Source organism: Schistocerca americana, chromosome 1, assembly GCF_021461395.2.
Source record: "Schistocerca americana isolate TAMUIC-IGC-003095 chromosome 1, iqSchAmer2.1, whole genome shotgun sequence".
Classification (NCBI taxonomy): Eukaryota; Metazoa; Arthropoda; class Insecta; order Orthoptera; family Acrididae; genus Schistocerca; species Schistocerca americana.
The window spans coordinates 872,694,581-872,712,839 of NC_060119.1; the positions used below are offsets into that span (position 1 = coordinate 872,694,581).

The 18,259-nt window shown below is 38.8% G+C and overlaps 1 protein-coding gene across 1 annotated transcript in view; it reads right to left on the minus strand.

Annotated features, from left to right (window-relative positions):
- Positions 1–18,259, minus strand: part of LOC124614029 (beta-glucuronidase-like) — a 164,559-nt gene that overhangs the window by 27,326 nt on the left and 118,974 nt on the right. The window lies entirely within an intron of this gene.

Genomic DNA, 18,259 nt, shown 5'->3' on the forward strand with positions numbered 1-18,259 from the left:
CGCTACAACTTTCCTAAATACAGCTTTATACTGTTTGACATAAATGACAAAATCTGGATTTCTGTTTGATTTTAACTCATTGTGGAGCTCTCTCTTTCTGGCACTAGAGATCTTTATTCCTGTTGTAATCCATTTGAGTTTACCATTAACCTTCTTTTGCTTATATCTACGAGGAAATGATTCATTAAATACCTCTAAGAAACAATTTAAGAATTTGTCATAGTTAATCGAGCTTGAACTATTGTAGTCTACAGGCCAGCTTATTATACTTAATTTACTGCGGAATAAATCCATTTTACTTTTACTGAGATCCCTTTTTATACACACTTCTGGAGACTTTAGGTTATTTGCTTTTGGGAGCTCAATAAACAGAGCTGAGTGATCTGAAATACCCAAGTCTAAGCAGTATTTGTGCTTATTTCCACTGTCAAATATGTAGTTAGTAATAATATTATCAATGCAGGTCACTGATCTGCTGTTTTCCCTAGTGCCTTCAGAAAAATTTAGCTTGAAACCAGATTTCTGAATTAAGTCACGAAATTTTGTGGAATCATTGCTTTCAACTAAGACATTTAAGTTGAAGTCTGCTCCTATAACAACTTTTTTCTTACTTTCTTTCTGGAGTTTTTCCAGGAGGCATTCGAATTTGGTTAAAAACACTTTTGTTACCGCACATCCAGGAATTCTGTAGATTGCTATAACCAATGTATTCAGATCACTCAGCTCTACAGAGCAACTTTCAAACACGCTCTCTTCATTTAAATAATTAAAACTATCTCTTACTGTATAACTTATGGAAGAATTGACAAGAATGCAGGAGCCTCCACGAGATTTGCTTATTCTACAAAAGCTAGCAGCTACCTTAAAATTATTAATACTATTTAGTACTTTTATACTATCTTCTGTTAACCAGTGTTCATTTAGGCAGATTATTTTAATATTTACGGATTCTGAAAGCAGAATTTTTAGTTCGTCGATTTTTGAGAATTTACGATTTGGTAGTTCTGCCCCTAAGCCATTTATATTCAAGTGCATCAATAGATCATTTTTTCTTTTAGTTATTTCGCGTGCATCCTTTGTTTGGTACCTAAACTTTTTATTTTCAGTTTGAATTTTTTCTTTGTCACCCCTATCACAATGAATTAGTTTCCCTTGCTTCTTAGGACTTTACACACGTCTATGAACATTTTACTAAGGTTCACAGAGCCTAATCTATTCAAGTGCAGGCCGTCTTTTCCCAGACACTTGCAGTTTAAGAATTTGTTTGGGTCAATGAATACTGCACCGAGTCTGTTGCACTGTTCCCTAATGCCGGTATTTATCCTGTTGATGTAAGTATCACTTACCGATCTTCGATGAATGATTCCACTAATTACCAGCCTGGCTGTTGGGTATACAGTTTTCGCCGATCTAATCAGATTCCGCGTTTCATTCACGATTTCTTCCTCACTGTTACTGCGGATGGAGTTTGTGCCCACGTGGATTAAGACACCTCTGTAATCGTCGGTACTTAAAGTTTTGTTACCAGTTTCGCCCGTGTTTCTTTTCGTGGACAATACATTCTTAAAGTGTTTGTTGAGCTGATGCGATCGGATTCCAGGTCGAACATCGACCTTGCAGTCCGGCACAATAACATTTTTTAATATAGAATCACCTATTAACAGAAAATCGTTTTTGTCATCTTCTTTGTTCGTTGCACTTTTACGTTTGCCCTTCTTATTATAGGAAACTGTTTTCCATTTAAACTTATCACTTGTTTCACTGACAGAGTTCTCTGTTGTATTATTTGCCGTATTACACAAATGCGGATGTTTGCCACTTTGTTCAGTAATGGGTTGATTTCTACACACGCAGGATTTTCTTTCAATAACCAGTTCAGAATTTTCTTGTTTCAATGCTAAAATTTCTGCCTTCAGCGCTTCAATGTCACTTTGAAGCAATTTAATAATTTCTTCTTTTGAGTTCACAGTACTTACGAGTTCGGCCGTCTCCATACGCAAACAATGTGGACACGACCATGGAAACTCGTCTTTTATGAGTTTTAAATTCACTTTCGCGCATTTTTCATGAAACCAGTAGTTACACTTCACACAAAAGATGCCTTTCATGACGCGTTTCGAACATTCCCTACGCGATGAACTATTTAATTTAACCTTTTTTGAGGACTGAGATGTGTCACAACACTCTTCTATCGGCGCCATCAGTTTAAAAAATTGGGTTGACAAAATGAGAGAGAAAATATAACTCAATCTATTGATTAGAAAATATATGAGCAACTGCATTATAATTATATAATTTATTACAACACTATTATTAAATTAACAATGGTATTATTTTTGTCATCTTCACCCTGGTTTTCAGTGTACTTGGTCCATCACTGAACAATCTTTGAGATGCATTGAGAAAAAGAAAAGGTTTTGGTTTAACAGGCAGCTAGATGTACACTAATTCGTATACCATGGTATATATTAGATGGGAGCTTCTTGAATATCTTCCCACTACAGTAGATAACACCATTCTGCACACTATTCAACCAGGCAAAGTCTATGCCAAAATACTCATGTGTTTTATATAGGCACTGTGTAAATCAACCAGTGTAAAGGCTAGTGCTGGGTTGGCTCATGTGACTGGCAGCATAGGGGAGTTATGTAGGAATTTTAAGGAGGCGGATCAGGTAGTGATAGTGTGTGGAACAGGGGATACTCTTGATAGGGACTGGGAATATGATGTAGGTGGGTCACATGAGCCAACCCTGCACTAGCCTTCACTATGCTGGTGACCTGGTACCCACTCCCCAAATCTTCCTGCAACTGCTGGCCCACACCTTTACCATGCAAACTACCTAACAGCAAAAGCTTCTTCTTTCTGTTAGACTTTGCAACAGACCTAGGCCTTCTAACAGCTGAGAACTGCTGCATGTTTCCTACATATACAGCTACAAGAGGCTACTTTCCACTCAATTCTGACAGTTGGTCAAATCTTTTGCGTCTATGGAAAGTATAACTGTCTGAATACCTGCTTGTCTTAGCTTCCTTCTTGCCAACTGACAGTTCCCATTCCCCGGCACCCTTCACCCTCCTCAACCAATCTAGTTCCTCCTTTGCATGTTGTAACTGCATCTGAAGGACACAGATCTTATGCTCCTGCTCCTCTATCAACTTATTTCTACTGCAGATTCTACATTCCAAGGAGAGGACCTTGCTAGAATGCCCACTGACTTCCCCATTAGATTCCCCCTAACGAAACTACTTTGAATAAATCCCGCACTGTAACCCACTACTCAAAAACCTACAATAGAGCCCACACTTCTCACTCATGGTAAAATTTTACAGTTACTGAAAAAAACTATAGATCTGCATTACCTAAGTTCAGTTACACCAGTAGAACTATTTATAGAACTACCAACAGTGGTCCCAAAATTCTCTCTACTAAGAAAGCAACTACTTTTATTAATACTACTAAACCACAACTAAAACCAATACCAACAAAACTTCACAAAATTATTAGCTAAATCAAAAATTTAAGTGGCCACTTGAACACTCAATGAAGTTAAAACAGTGAATGAAAATTTTACTGAAATATTTCAAAAGAAACAATAAGAAACGTCAGCTGAAAACTAAATGACTTCAAAGTGCATAAAACTCTAAAAAACATAGCGAGTGAATGTTTCCTAAAGTTTATTAAATTGTTATTATGGCACAAACAGCATGAAACATGACTGAAAACTATTAAATTTAATAACTATATTACAGTGCATGAATAACTTTGTCATTACTTATCTTTGTAACCGCTACAGCTGCAACCGCATGCCGCCAAGCAGCTCAACAAGGCATGGACTCAACAAGTCATTGGAACTTTCCTGCTGAAATAGTGAGCCATGCTGCCTCAATAGCTATCCGTAAATGCAAAAGTGTTGCCATTGCAGGATTTTGTTCATGAACTGACCTCTTGATTATGTCTCATAAATGTTTGACTGGTGGCCAAAACATTAACTCTAACTGTTCAGAATGCTATTCAAACCATTTGCAAACAATTGCATCGGCTCTTACCAACTGAAATCAGGACTCATCTGTCAAGGCCATGGTTTTCCAGCCCTATAGCGTCCCAATGGTATGTCACAAACACAAGAGATGTGCTGAAGGTGATGTCATGCCGTTAGTAAGGTCAATGGTTGATTGTCTGCGGCCATAGCCCATTAACACTTAATTTTGTGACACTGTCCTACTGGACACATCCATCATACATCCAAAATTGATTTCTGTGGTTATTTCATGCAACATAGTGTTACTTGTCTATTAGCAACATGAACTCTACACAAACACCACTAATAATCAATCACATGAAAGAAAGGACTATAATAATTAAATGTGGGTTCACACACGTGTATATTTTAGGTACCTGCTGAGGCAGTGAGAAAAATCAGTCAGGGTCCCAACTCGTTGTTTATTAAGTGGAAGTCATGGGCCACTGTATTATCCATGAAGAGATGTAATGCCTGAAATGTGATATGCTTGGTACACTTTTGGCACTGTGGGTTGCAGAATACTGAATCCCCTAATGATTTCCAAAATGGAATGTCCCGTGTGTATAGTTCCAACTATCAGTCCATGTTCAGAGACTGTTAATTCCTGTTCTGTGGCCATAATCATGTCAGAAATCATTTCACCCGAATCACCTGAGTACAAATGACAGCTCAGCCTATACACTGCCCTTTTATATGATATGTACATGATACTACCTCCATATTATATCTGCATATCATTATCCCATGATTTTTGTTGCCTCAGTGTGTGGACGTACTGAGAACCAGACCAGATTTGTGACTGGACTCTACATTTTCTAGGAGACAGAACTTAATACGCTATTTTTAATAGGATGAAATTGCAAGTATAAAGGTAACTTGTGAAGTACACCAAGGGGGTGTTGTAGGAAATTTAGCATGTTGTGCATAAATAGGCTAAGAGAGCCATTATTGTTTGATTATGCAAATGGTGAAAGAATCACCAGAAACAGTAGCAACTTTAAAATATCAAGAAGTAACAATCTGTAGTAACCAGAATCGGAATGAGCACATAAAACTAATTGCTCAAAAAGCATTTTTCAAGTTCAGATTCAGGTTAAGGAAATGTAATTCACTCACAAAAAAATGTGGATTCTTGAGTGCTGTTTATTAGTCTGGGATCATTACCAAGTAGGGTTAACAGGACCAACAGAGAATATCCAACAAAGAGTGGCATGTTTTGAAATGTGATCATTTAATAAGCATGAGAACATTACAGAGATGCTCAACAATCTACAGTGACAGTCACTGCAAGAGAGGCATTGTACATCATGGAGAGTGTTACTGTTGAAATTTGGGGGATGTATATTCAAAGACACCCCCCCATGAACCATAGACCTTGCTGCTGGTGGGGAGGCTTGCGTGCCTCAGTGATACAGATGGCTGTACAATGGGTGCAACCACAATGGAGAGGTATCTGTTGAGAGGGCAGACAAACGTGTAGTTCCTGAAGAGGGGCAGCAACCTTTTCAGTAGTTGCAGGAGCAACAGTCTGGATGATTGACTGATCTGGCCTTGTAACATTAACCAAAATGGCCTTGCTGTGCTGGTACTGTGAACAGCTGGAAGCAAGGGGAAGCTACAGCCATAATTTTTCCCGAGGGCATGCAGCTTTACTGTATGGCATGGAGAGCTGCATCAAACCAGTCTCTGGACTGAAGACCATAACAACAACATATTCAAAGAAGAGTTGGGAGCCTAATGGACTAGGGAAGAGGAAAATGATAGTGGTACCAAAGGTACCATGCAACATTCCATATTGGAATAGGATAGGGGAAAACGACAGTGGTACCACATACCATAAAATGATGTGTTACAATGAATATTTCATCCAGGGCTTATAACACTCAAAGAGTGATACAATCTTCACAGCTGTGTGAGGAAGATCCTTGGCAATGTGTCTCACGTTATCCTGGAGCTGTTTATTGACTCATGATAATACTGCTAGTAGAGGTCTTGCTTCAGTTGTATCTTTGAACAGCATACCTTACCAATGAGTGCTATTGTATCCCACTGGAGTGCACAACATTCCCTGCTTAACCAATTTTAGAGAGCTGCATAAGCAGTCTTGCACTCAGCATGTGTGTTCATTGCTTAATGACTTCTAGTTTAACTAGCCACAAAGGTCTTAGCAACCACACACAGAGCCAATGTTTCCACCTTCAGGCCAACTGGAGGAGTCGCACTTAGCAACTGCATCTGAGAGACCATGGCCTCACACTTGGCAACCACATCTAAGGAGAGCATGGCCTCAACATGCTATAGTCTGAAGGATTAGCTCAGAGACAGATCAATGACAGCTGTGCCTGAGAAGCCTAAAGTTGTCTGCTTTGTTCATCACATTGCCAACAAAGCACTGAAGAAAATTCATCTAGTGAGAAGCATTTTAAAACGAATGCTTTGACCTTTTCTGTCTACAACAGCCGATTGATTTGTGTGCTTACATGCATGATTGTTTCAAGATGAACCTTAACTAACTTTTATTTACAGGGGATGTTCAATAAGTAAGGCAAAATATTTTGATATTGGCTAATTTGAGTTGAAAAAAAAATGCAGACTTTGCTGTGGGAAATCTCTACAATACTCCAATACCCCTACAGTTTCATAAAGTTCTGATAGGTGGTAGTGCTGTAAGTAGCCTTCAAAATTGTGTCTGTAACAGAAGTGCATCCCAAAAAGAGAGGTGTCATCGAGTTTATTTTAGTGGTAAACCAGAGCATTGCAGATAGTCATATGCACTTGCAGAATGTCAATAAACCCCTGGAAGTGAACAGAAGCCTGGTGAGGTTGTTGGAAGAGGCATCTGTCATCATCGGAATAAGGTTTGTGCCAACTGTTTGATCTCCCGCTGGATAGGTCAGAAGTCCACTACCCCCAGCAGGGAGCTACACGGGTAGCAGGGGTTGTGTGACGTGAACTGGGTGGTTTTTTTAGGTTAGATGGCCTTGGGCAAGTACAGAAAGGGCAACAGCCTCAAAGGGTGTGGGGCAAAGTCAGGACATGTGGGGACCAAGCAGCAGTTGGTATTGTAATTGTAAACTGTTGAAGCTGCATTGGTAAAGTACTGGAACTTCAAGTGCTCAAATTGTTATAGGTACAGAAAGCTAGCTGAAGTCAGAGACAAATTCTGCCGAAATTTTTACAAAGGCACAGACGGTGTTTAGAAAGGATAGATTGCATGCAACCACTGGTGGCGTGTTTCTCGCTGTTAGCAGTAGTTTATCCTGTAGCTTTTTCCAAAGCTGTTTCACAGAGGAAGGTCGCACTGCAGTTCCTTCTCTAAATCCTTGCACAAACGAAAAAATGGCTGACATTGAAATAAGTGTCCAAGGAATAGAAAAGCAACTGAAATCACTCAACAGAGGAAAGTCCACTGGACCTGACGGGATACCAATTCGATTCTACACATAGTACACGAAAGAACTTGCCCCCCTTCTAACAGCCGTGTACCGTAAGTCTCTAGAGGAACGGAAGGTTCCAAATGATTGGAAAAGAGCACAGGTAGTCCCAGTTTTCAAGAAGGGTCGTCGAGCATATGCGCAAAACTATAGCCCTATATATCTGACATAGATCTGTTGTAGAATTTTAGCACATATTTTTTGCTCGTGTATCATGTCATTTCTGGAAACCCAGAATCTACTCTGTAGGAATCAACATGGATTCCAGAAACAGCAAGCGTGTGAGACCCAACTTGCTTTATTTGTTCATGAGACCCAGAAAATATTAGATACAGGCTCCCACATAGATACCATTTTCCTTGAATTCCAGAAGGCATTCGATACAGTTCCACACTGTCCCCTGATAAACAAACTAAGAGCCCACAGAATATCAGACAAGCTGTGTGGCTGGATTGAAGAGTTTTTGGCAAACAGAACACAGCATGTTGTTCTCAATGGAGAGACATCTACAGACGTTAAAGTAACCTCTGGTGTGCCACAAGGGAGTGTTATGGGACCATTGCTTTTCACAATATATATATATGACCTAGTAGATTGTGTCAGAAGTTCCAATCGGCTTTTCATGGATGATGCTGTAGTATACAGAGAAGATGTAGTATTAGAAAATTGCAGTGAAATGCAGGAAGATTTGCAGTGGATAGGCACTTGGTGCAGGGAGTGGCAACTGACCCTTAACATAGACAAATGTAATGTATTGCGAATACATAGAAAGAAGGATCCTTTATTGTATGATTATATAAAATTAATTGTTGGTAAGGCGGGTGCCAGGTTGAGATTCATTGGGAGAGTCCTTAGAAAATGTAGTCCATCAACATAGGAGGTGGCCTACAAAACACTCGTTTGACCTATATTTGAGTATTGCTCATCAGTGTGGGATCCATACCAGGTCGGGTTGACAGAGGAGATACAGAAGATCCAAAGAAGAGTGGCACATTTCATCACAGAGTTATTTGGTAAGCGTGATAGCATTACGGAAATGTTTAGCAAACTCAAGTGGCAGACTCTGCAAGAGAGGCGCTCTGCATCATGGTGTAGCTTGCTGTCCAGTTTTTGAGAGGGTGCGTTTCTGGATGAGGTATCGAATATATTGCTTCCCCCTACTTATACCTCCCGAGGAGATCACAAATGTAAAATTAGAGAGATTCGAATGTGCACAGAGGCTTTCCAGTAGTCATTCTTCCCATGAACCATACGCGACAGGAACAGGAAAGGGAGGCAATGACAGTGGCATGTAAAGTGCCCTCTGCCACACACCATTGGGTGGCTTGCAGAGTAAAAATGTAGATGTAGATGTAGATGTAGATTTAGATCTCCCATGTGCTCATTGGCTGCACTTAGCTGTGACCCTTGCAGTGTTGGAATATGTGGACACTCAAGGTGGTTCACAGATCACCATCTAAGACCTCTCTGCACATCTTTACATCTCTGCTGGCAGTGCTGACACACTCATTCAATAGTTGGGGTACTCAAAGGTGTGCATCCTCTGGGTTCTTTGACACCTAACAAAAGATCATAAAGTGCAACAAATTTCTTGCTTCAGTTTTTTTTAAATCATCGCAGGTGATGAAACATAGCTTCATCACTTTGAATGAGAAAAAATGGCAATCATGGGGTGGTACCACACCACCTCTCCTCCGAAGAAAAAGTTCAAAGCACACCCTCAGCAGTAAAGTCATGGCAATGACTGATGTCCTCCCTCATGGTGCAATGATCAGCTCTGACGCATATTCTGCTACCCTCAGGAAATCCAAGAATGAACTTCAGTATTTTCATCACCCCAAAAATGCAAATGAACTTCTCCTTCTTGATGACAACACAATACCTCACACAAGTCTACTCACCTGAGAGGAGCTCAAGTAACTTCATTGGACTGTTCTGCCTCATCCACTCTACAGTCTAGATCTCACACCTTCTGACTACCATTTGTTTGGCACAATGAAGGGTGCACTCCATGGAAAGCAGTACATGGGTGATGGGGCGTTTGCTGATGCAGCAAGGTGTTTGTTCCAGTGTTGACAATAGAGTGGTAGCATACAGGCATTCAGGCCTCCCACTAAGGTGGCATAAGGCCACCACAATAGATGGACACTGTGTTGAAAAATAGGGTTTTGTAGTCAAAAGAGTGGTGAATAAAATAGCGTATTTGAATCTTGAATAAAACCAGCCTACTTCAGAAAAAAAAAGTTTCATTACTTATTGAACACCACTTGTAACTTGTTGAGTTTCAGTGTTCTTTCAGTTTTGTGGCAGTGCAGTCCGGCTCTGGTTGTGTTTTCCATTATAATGATTATAGTTCCCCTGCCAGAATGTAAAAAATTGTAAATCACTGCCATTGGGCTTTAGAAGTGTTTTATACATGTGTATTATCCATGTATGTGTAAACTATATTATGCATTATTCTAATTGTGTTTTGGTGTTGACACTAATTACAGCCTACACCAGGGTTCTTAACTGTCAATAGTTGTTTCAATTGATATTATCAGATTTTCATAAATATTTATTCTGAAATCTGAAAGTCTCTTGTTTTTGTACACTTGTGTCTAACCTGGAGTTGTCTGTTTTCATATTTTTATTATTGTATATACCTTACACATTTCCATGTTTTAGGGGAGTTTTTCAGATGTTTCAATTACCAGGTATGACCAGTTTAATGCCCTTGAAAAAAGCTGCCAATTTACATCATCTTAACAGTTAGTATGTATATCAAGGCTTGGTAACAGAAACCACCTCCTTTTTGTAAGTTGTGTACCACAACACACGTTATAATAAATTTTTTAGTGCTGGTGGAGCATGTATTTAATTCTTATATACTTGTATTAAGCTTAATGGTGATGAACGTGTGTGGATTCAATTGGTTTTTGTGTTAAGAACAACACTGGTCTCAAAATAAAATAATTTGGTGTTTTTTGGAGGCTAAATAGGTTTCAGTAGTACTTTTCCACCATTCTCTCTTCACACTCTACCTAATTGAATAGTTAAGGTTACAATACAAACTCTTACCTACATTCTCTACTATTACTGTATGATTGTTGAAGGAAAGTTCTTGTAGAATGTAAATGAAGGGCTTATTTCAATAGTGGAACAAGTCCACTTTTCAAAAAAAATAGAGTTACCCTCATGTACATACTCACACAAGTTGTCTGTAATTTATTTGCATAGTGGGACAGCTCCAGCTTCATCCTGCTTCCAACAGAGTGCAACTCAATGCTGACCCATTAGCAAAAGCAAGCAGGAATTGATTTCAGTAGTGGTACAAGATCTGTGTGCTTTTGTGCATTGCAGTGTTTGCTATTTCTTGTGAAGATGATGGATTCAGAACCATTATCAAGTGACTGTGATACAATTGATGATCCACTTTTTCAAATGGTTTCGGGTAAACAGAGTTACTTATTTTTATCTCAGCATTATAGACATTTTGTTCCAAAAAAGGAATATTTGAGAATATAGGTTATGTTGACAGTAAAAATGGAAAATGAGAGTGTCCATCTTAATGTATTTCACATATACATGTGTTTTCAATCATGTGGTGCTGCATAAACCATAACTTGTGTTACTTTCTCTCTAGATACCAGTACTGATGATGATGAAACATCCAATGAAAGTGCAAAAAATGATGAAACAGGAGACATTGTTACTGATGCCTGTGTGAACGGTGCAGCCACAAATATGCAGGAAAAAAGGAAACGTAGTCAAAGCAAGAAGGGTGCAAGGAAAACAGACACATATGAAAAGAATATTTGAAAGAAAAAAATGGAACACTGGGGAGTTACACATCACAGTAACTGGTAAAATAATTCCTCCAAAAACATTTCACAATGTGGACTATGGGTGTGCACATAAATGTTTCAATAAAATTTCAGAGGATGAGAGGAAGACATTATTTGATTATTTGACAATTTCTGGGCAATGAGTGATATTATTTGCCAAAATAGTTATCTGAATTGTTTATGCACATATCATTCAGTTAACTGCCGATGGCCAAGATATGGCTCTGGTTCTCAGAAAAACTGAATATCGATTACATGTGAATGGAAACTGTGCAATAGTATGCAAAAAGTTTCTTGAATACTTTTGACATTTCTAATGGACAACTCTCTAAGTTTTTAACAAAAAGTAAGGATGAAGGTTCACCTCACCTTGATGGAAGGGGCAAACATCAGAACAAATTATCTGCATCACAAGGTCTGATAAATGATGTAAAGGAACACATCAAAAGCTTTCCAGTTTCTGAGAGCCATTATGCAAGGAAGGATAATCCCCACAAAAGGTTTTTAAATCTTGAGCTATGTGTGGCCAAAATGTATGATTTGTACAAATGTAAATGTATGTCTCAGAATAAATAAATTGTGGGGGAGAACATCTATCAAAAAATCTTAAACAAAGACTTCAACCTGTCATTTTGACCACCATGTAAACACACTTGCTCTTTTTGTGATAAATTGAGCTTTGAAATGGACACTTCTACCAATGCAGAAGAAAAAAGAAAGCCTAACTGAAAAGGAGCTTCACCTTAGGAGGGCTGAAGCTGAAAGAACAGCAATGGCTACAGACAGATCATGTAGTAAAGAGGCAGATTCCCAGATGTTTGTGTTTACCTTTGACCTGCAAAAAGCACTGTCATTTTCTAAACTGACAACCTTGACATCGTTCTACAAAAGAAACATGTACGTGTATAATTTTGAATGCCACAATTTAGCTGATGACAAAATCCATATGTATATTCAGGATGAAGTATCTGGATCAAGGGGTTCACAGGAAATTGGTACCTGTTTATTCAAACATATTGAAAAGTGTGTCACTTCTCAAAAACAGGTAGTTGCGTACAGTGACATGTGTGGTGGAAAAAACAGGAACATAAACATTGCTCTAACACTAATGAAAGTGACACAATCTCCTTAATTTCATGTCAACATTATTGATTTAAAGTTCCTGCTCCCAGGTCACTCATACCTGCCAAATGACAAGGGATTTTGCCAAGATAGAAAAAAAATTAAATAAGAAAGAGTTTCTGTTTTCCCCAGATGATATTTTTGAAACAGCTAGGAAAACTGGCAGAAAAAATATATTTCTGTACACAGAAATGAAGCATTCTGACTTTTTAACACTGAAACAGTTACAAAATGCTGTGGTAAGAAGGAATCAGTTGAATTAGTTGAAAATAAAATGGATGCATTTTCATAGGCAGAAGCCATACAAAATGCTCTACAAGGAAACACTGAATGATGACATTGACTTCCACATCCTACGCTTTGCTTCCAAACATGGTAGAGGGAGACCACACGAATGTGGTATTATTGCAGTTTCACAACTTTACCCATACATGAGAAAAGTGCTGAAAAAGAAAAAGCAGGATATGCTTGATTTGCTCCCTTATATTCTTGCTATCAAACATAGTTATTTCCTTGCTCTACAAACAAAAGACAGTGATCTGGAACATGAAGAAGAAGAAGAAGAAGAAGAAGAAGAAGATGATGATGAAGAAGAAGAATGTAATCCTTATTTTTACAGAAACCAATTGACCTGAAACATATCTGACAGTGTAGTTCAATTATACATGTGAATTTAATAAGAAGGTGTACATCAAAACTGTAATAAAAATTATTTGCAATAAAAGAATTAATAAATTTATATACAATGTTCAATTTATTTTATTTCAATAGTGGTGCAGCTCCATTACCTCCACTTTTCTGCCTATAATGCTGCTGAAATTAATGATCCAAACAAATAGAAAGAAAGGTTCATCTCTAGCAACAAGCCATATACTTGAATATTTCTGGTATCTCAACTGCAGATTTTTCAGCATTTATCTAACTTCAGGAGTCTGTATCTCAAAATGAACAAAACTGGACTTGTACAACTATTGATATAAGCCCTTCAAATAACTTAGGATTAAATGAGACCACTCACCAAAAAGTAGAAGTGTTGAGTTATTGATAGGCACACACAAAAGAAGGTAAACTTGCTAGCTTTTGGAGTTAGTGGGTAGAGTGACAGTGCCAAAGATATTTTGTGGTAGGTGGCTAGTTGCAGTGGGGATAGTATGAGGTGGGGACATTACAGGGAGAGGGAGGCTGTAGGTGGGGAGAGGGCCTGGAGTTGGATGTCTAGTGGCTTGGAGGGACGTCAGTTTGGATTCTAGGAATGCTGGAGGGAGGGGTGGCAGTATAGTTGTAATGGCTGGTGGGGAGCAGCATACACTGAAGGTGATATCAGGATGAAAAATTGAAGGAGTCGCTGGAGGGAGGGGTGGCAGGAGCAGTTGTAATGGCTGGTGGGGAGCAGCATAAACTGAAGGTGACATCAGGATGAAAAACTAGAGTGACAAGACAGATGAAGGAGAAACTTTTGGGTGGCAGGTGTAAGGACCTCAGGTTGCATCCTCCAACCAACAATTTTCCCTTCCTGCATCCTGTCATCCCCTGGGTGACAAAAAAAAACAAGAAAAAAAAAAAAACAAGAGTCAGGATAACTTTGTGCAAAAGTTATGTTTTTTTCATGACAACACACATTCACACATGGCTAACTGCACACGAGAGGTCCTATGGTGTTTTGGATGGCAGGTGTTTGATCATCAATCATACAGCCCAGATTTGGTGCTGAGTGATTACCACTTCTTCCCAGCAATGAAGACATGGCTTGCTAAACAATTCTTTGATACTGCTGTCAAACTGCCTGCCAGTATAAACCAGTGGCTGCAATTGCAGGTGGCAGATTTCTACAGAGACTTGTGCCGTGACATAAGTGCCTCAATGTGAATGGATATTATCTAGAACAATAGCTTCTTTTCTGGTACATTTCATCCAATTTTTGTTGTATCGAACAGATTAGTAGAATGTCTTTTGCATTTGACATGAGAAAGGTCAGTAAAATACACAGATATCAATAAAATAAACACATATTATGAACAACATTTATGACTGCAGTGATACATGAAATTATACATGAAAATATTACTTACGTGTCAGCTTTCCTACAAAAGCATGCCATGTGAAAATATCACCAAAGAAATCCAGCTGTTTGTAGTTAACATGCAAATGTAAGCAATTTGGTACACATTTTATATATTTGTTGGTGTGTAGAGAAGCAAGAGGCAGTAGTATAAATTTGAGAAAGCTGCTGGTCTCAAAGATTTTCATGCAAAGTTCAAACAATAGCATTTGAAGAAAACATCAGTGAAGTTATATCAGTAGTGAGTATTTACCGAAATCAAGTAAGTGGGAAACATCATGCGCAATGAGCTGCACACAGATATCGCCAGTATCCACAGTAGGCACTACAGAAAAGAGTCATAATAATCATTATTAAAACTGTAAAAAATATGATTTATGAGGTTCTCTAGACATGATTGGTAGACCAGATATTTTCAGGTACTTAGCCAGTTTCCATATTTAAACACAATATTTTGTTGATGCAGTTATCATCTTCAGGTGATACAAGTAGTGGTGGAATGTGTGCTTGTAACATATAATGGAGAAAACCATGTTAGGTTTCAAAATATTGTGCTAATCATCAAGATGGATATAGACCTCAAAATAAAATTTTTGGTAAACAGCGTAACTTTACATAGTTTTTTAACAAGGCGATGATCTTGCCTGTTACCTGTAGCTACTTTTAACAATTTATAATGTAAATATATTAGCATAGGATATTAAAGATGCATCAAAAACAGACTTTACAAGAAAATTTGCTGAAATGTGCCACTTAAATTATAGCTCCTGTATTATTAAAAACTAATAGGATGACCCAGGGTAAACATTTGTTCAAGAAATTTTGTTAGAAAGAAGACAAATATTTTTATTTTGTGATTGCAATGCAATATCATGTACCTTTCTGAAAAAAAATTTTCATTTGCTTACAAGGCGTAATGTAAAGGTGGTTGAAAAATCTTGACACTATCCTTACATCACTACAATACTTTTTCCCTAGAGGGTGGTACAAGGGTGGTACAGCATTTGACAGGCTGTGTGTGAAATTGTAAGTCATTTCACCAAGCAGCTGACTATAGACTGCTGATTTGAATAAGGTTCAGTGAGTGAATTGGTAACAGAGCAAGGTGGGATTATTCCACTCTCTCCTATGCAAGAACTGATGCAAATATTTCGTTTCTTTTCTGATTTTTTAGTAGTAGTACATATATGATAGTTACTGTATGCAAAATAATAATTTCACTAAAACTTTATTATAGACAGGGAAGTTCTCTGATACTGATGACACTGGTATGGTATATTTAGTTATGATGTAAATATCTTATTTAAAGAAATATTCACTATTTATGGTATCTGCAGAATATGTGCATTTCAAAATTCCATAGCATTAAAAATTATTTGTTTTAGGATTAAACTAGCATATCTGGAAGCTCTTGCTCTCCTCTCTCAAGCAAATATTGTACTTTTTCTGTAAACATACTATTTCAAAAGTTAACAGTACCATGAAGAGGATAGATTGCTACTCACCATGAAGATGACACCTTGAGTTGTAGACAAGAACAATGAAAAGACTGTTACATACTGAGCTTTTGGCCAAAGCATTCTATGAAAAAGGAAACACACACACATTCACACAAGTAGGCGCACTTCATGCAAATATGACTGCTATCTCTGGCCCCTACAGCCAGAATGTAGCTCTTTCATTGACTGAAAGCAGCACCATGTAGTAGGGCATGGAAGTGGGAGGGATAGTAGGATATATGGATGGGTGAGAGAGAGGGCTGTTTGGCAGGGTGTGCAGAGACAAGATGGTAGTGGGACAAGGCTGCTAGGTACATCATCAGAATGCTGTAGGGAGGGAGAACGTGAGGGTGTGAAGAGTGGACTAGAGAAGGGGAAAAGATCAGTTGGTGTGCTGGCAGAGAGAGGCACACAACGAAAGTGTGGGATTGTGAATTGGGAGGTAGTGGTAGGTCAGAGACAGTACCAGCCATTGCTTTTACACCAAAATATCTTGTCCATACAACCTGCTCTCCTGGGGACAGCATATTTGCAATGACAAGAACTCCCTTGCACAGTATGCTGAGGGTCTCCCAAAGGCCTTCAAAAACAGGCACTAACCCCCAGACCTAGTCCAAAAACAGATTTCCTATGCCATATCCTCACATACCACCATTTCTCTGACCACCCCCAAGAAAAGCTACCAAGGAGCACCCCATCTGTCATTCAATATCACCTCAGACTGGAACAACTGAACCACATCTTCCATCTGGGCTTTGATTGTCTATCATCATCCCCTGATATGAGGGACATTCTATCCAAGATCCTTCCTACCCCTTCTAAAGCAGTGTTCTGTCGCCTACCCAACCTCAACAGCATCTTAGTCCATCTGGATACCACTTCTAATCCCTATCCCTGTGGAAGACCCAGGTGCAATCCCTACTCAGTCCACCCACCCAGCAATTACTGTACAAGTCCAGTGACAGGCTTACCTTATCCATCAGAGGCTGAGCAATCTATGAAAGTAGGCATGTCATATACCACCTTTCCTGCAGTCACTGCACAGCCTTTTATACTGATATGGCTACCAGCCAGCTGCCAAACTGTGGCCAACAGCAAAGTGGACACCACTGTGGGGCAATATGCAGCTGAACATAAAATGCTCGATTTCAATGGTTGCTTCACAATCTGGGTCACTTGGAACCCCCTGTACTCTACGAGCTTCTCTGAACTGCATCCTTACAACACATTCTCTGCTCCCAAAATTATCCTAGCCTCAACCTATGATAACTTTCTGTACCAACACCCTCCTCCCAACATTGTCTGCCCCCTCTGTCCTATCACCTTCTCCCTATCCATGTCCTCTCATCTTCACTGTGCACCACTCTCTGCCAACACATCCACTAATTTTGTTTGTCTTCTTTCTCTGTTCCTTTCCTTTTCTCCTGACACCCTCCCCTCCTCCCCCTCCCAACATTGTGCCTAGCAGCCTTTTCCTACTGTCATATAGTCCCTGTAAGCTCCACCAGACAGCCTTGTTCTATCCCCCCCCCCCCTCCCCCATCTGTATCCTGCTATTCCTCCCCCTTCCCTGGCCCATTCTGGTTGGTGTTTTCATTCAACACGGGAGTTGCATTCTGGTCATAACAGCCAGAGATAGTGGTCATGTATACATGAGGTGTGCCTACTTATGTGCTCTGCGTGTTTTCTTCTCTGAGGAAGGCTTCAGCCAAAAGTATAGTATGTAATAGTCTTTTCATTGTGCCTCTCTGCAACAACACATCATCTGTATGGTGATTAACAATTTTTGTAGTATTATTGATATCCCGGTCTGACCTTTCCAGTGTTTTATTTCAAAAGTTATTCTTATTAAAATTTTCATGTTCCAGAGTTTTCAAATCTTAAAATGTAATTCTTTCCAAAATCTAATGTCATAGTTCTGTACCAATGATTTTTTCAGTTTCTGAAAATGTGTACTTTCATTTAAATAACCAGTAACTTTGTTAATTATTACAAGTAGAAAATTTCATTCTCTCAAAACGTTCATTGAACTTTGGCAATCCCCATGGACATTAAACAGCCATCCCATAAAACAGTTATGATAACTTTGCCATATACAACACTTCTTCACTGCCTATTGTATCTCTGTTTCTTTTAATTTTCCTATATTTTATTTCAGTACTAAAATGGAATAGCATAGTATTTTCTCAGTTTGCAATTTCTGTAATATGCACATCTAAAAACTGGTGTACAATAGTAGTTGGAGGCTTGCATTTGTTATGCAAACATTGTGTAGTCAGTATCAAGTCATAGTT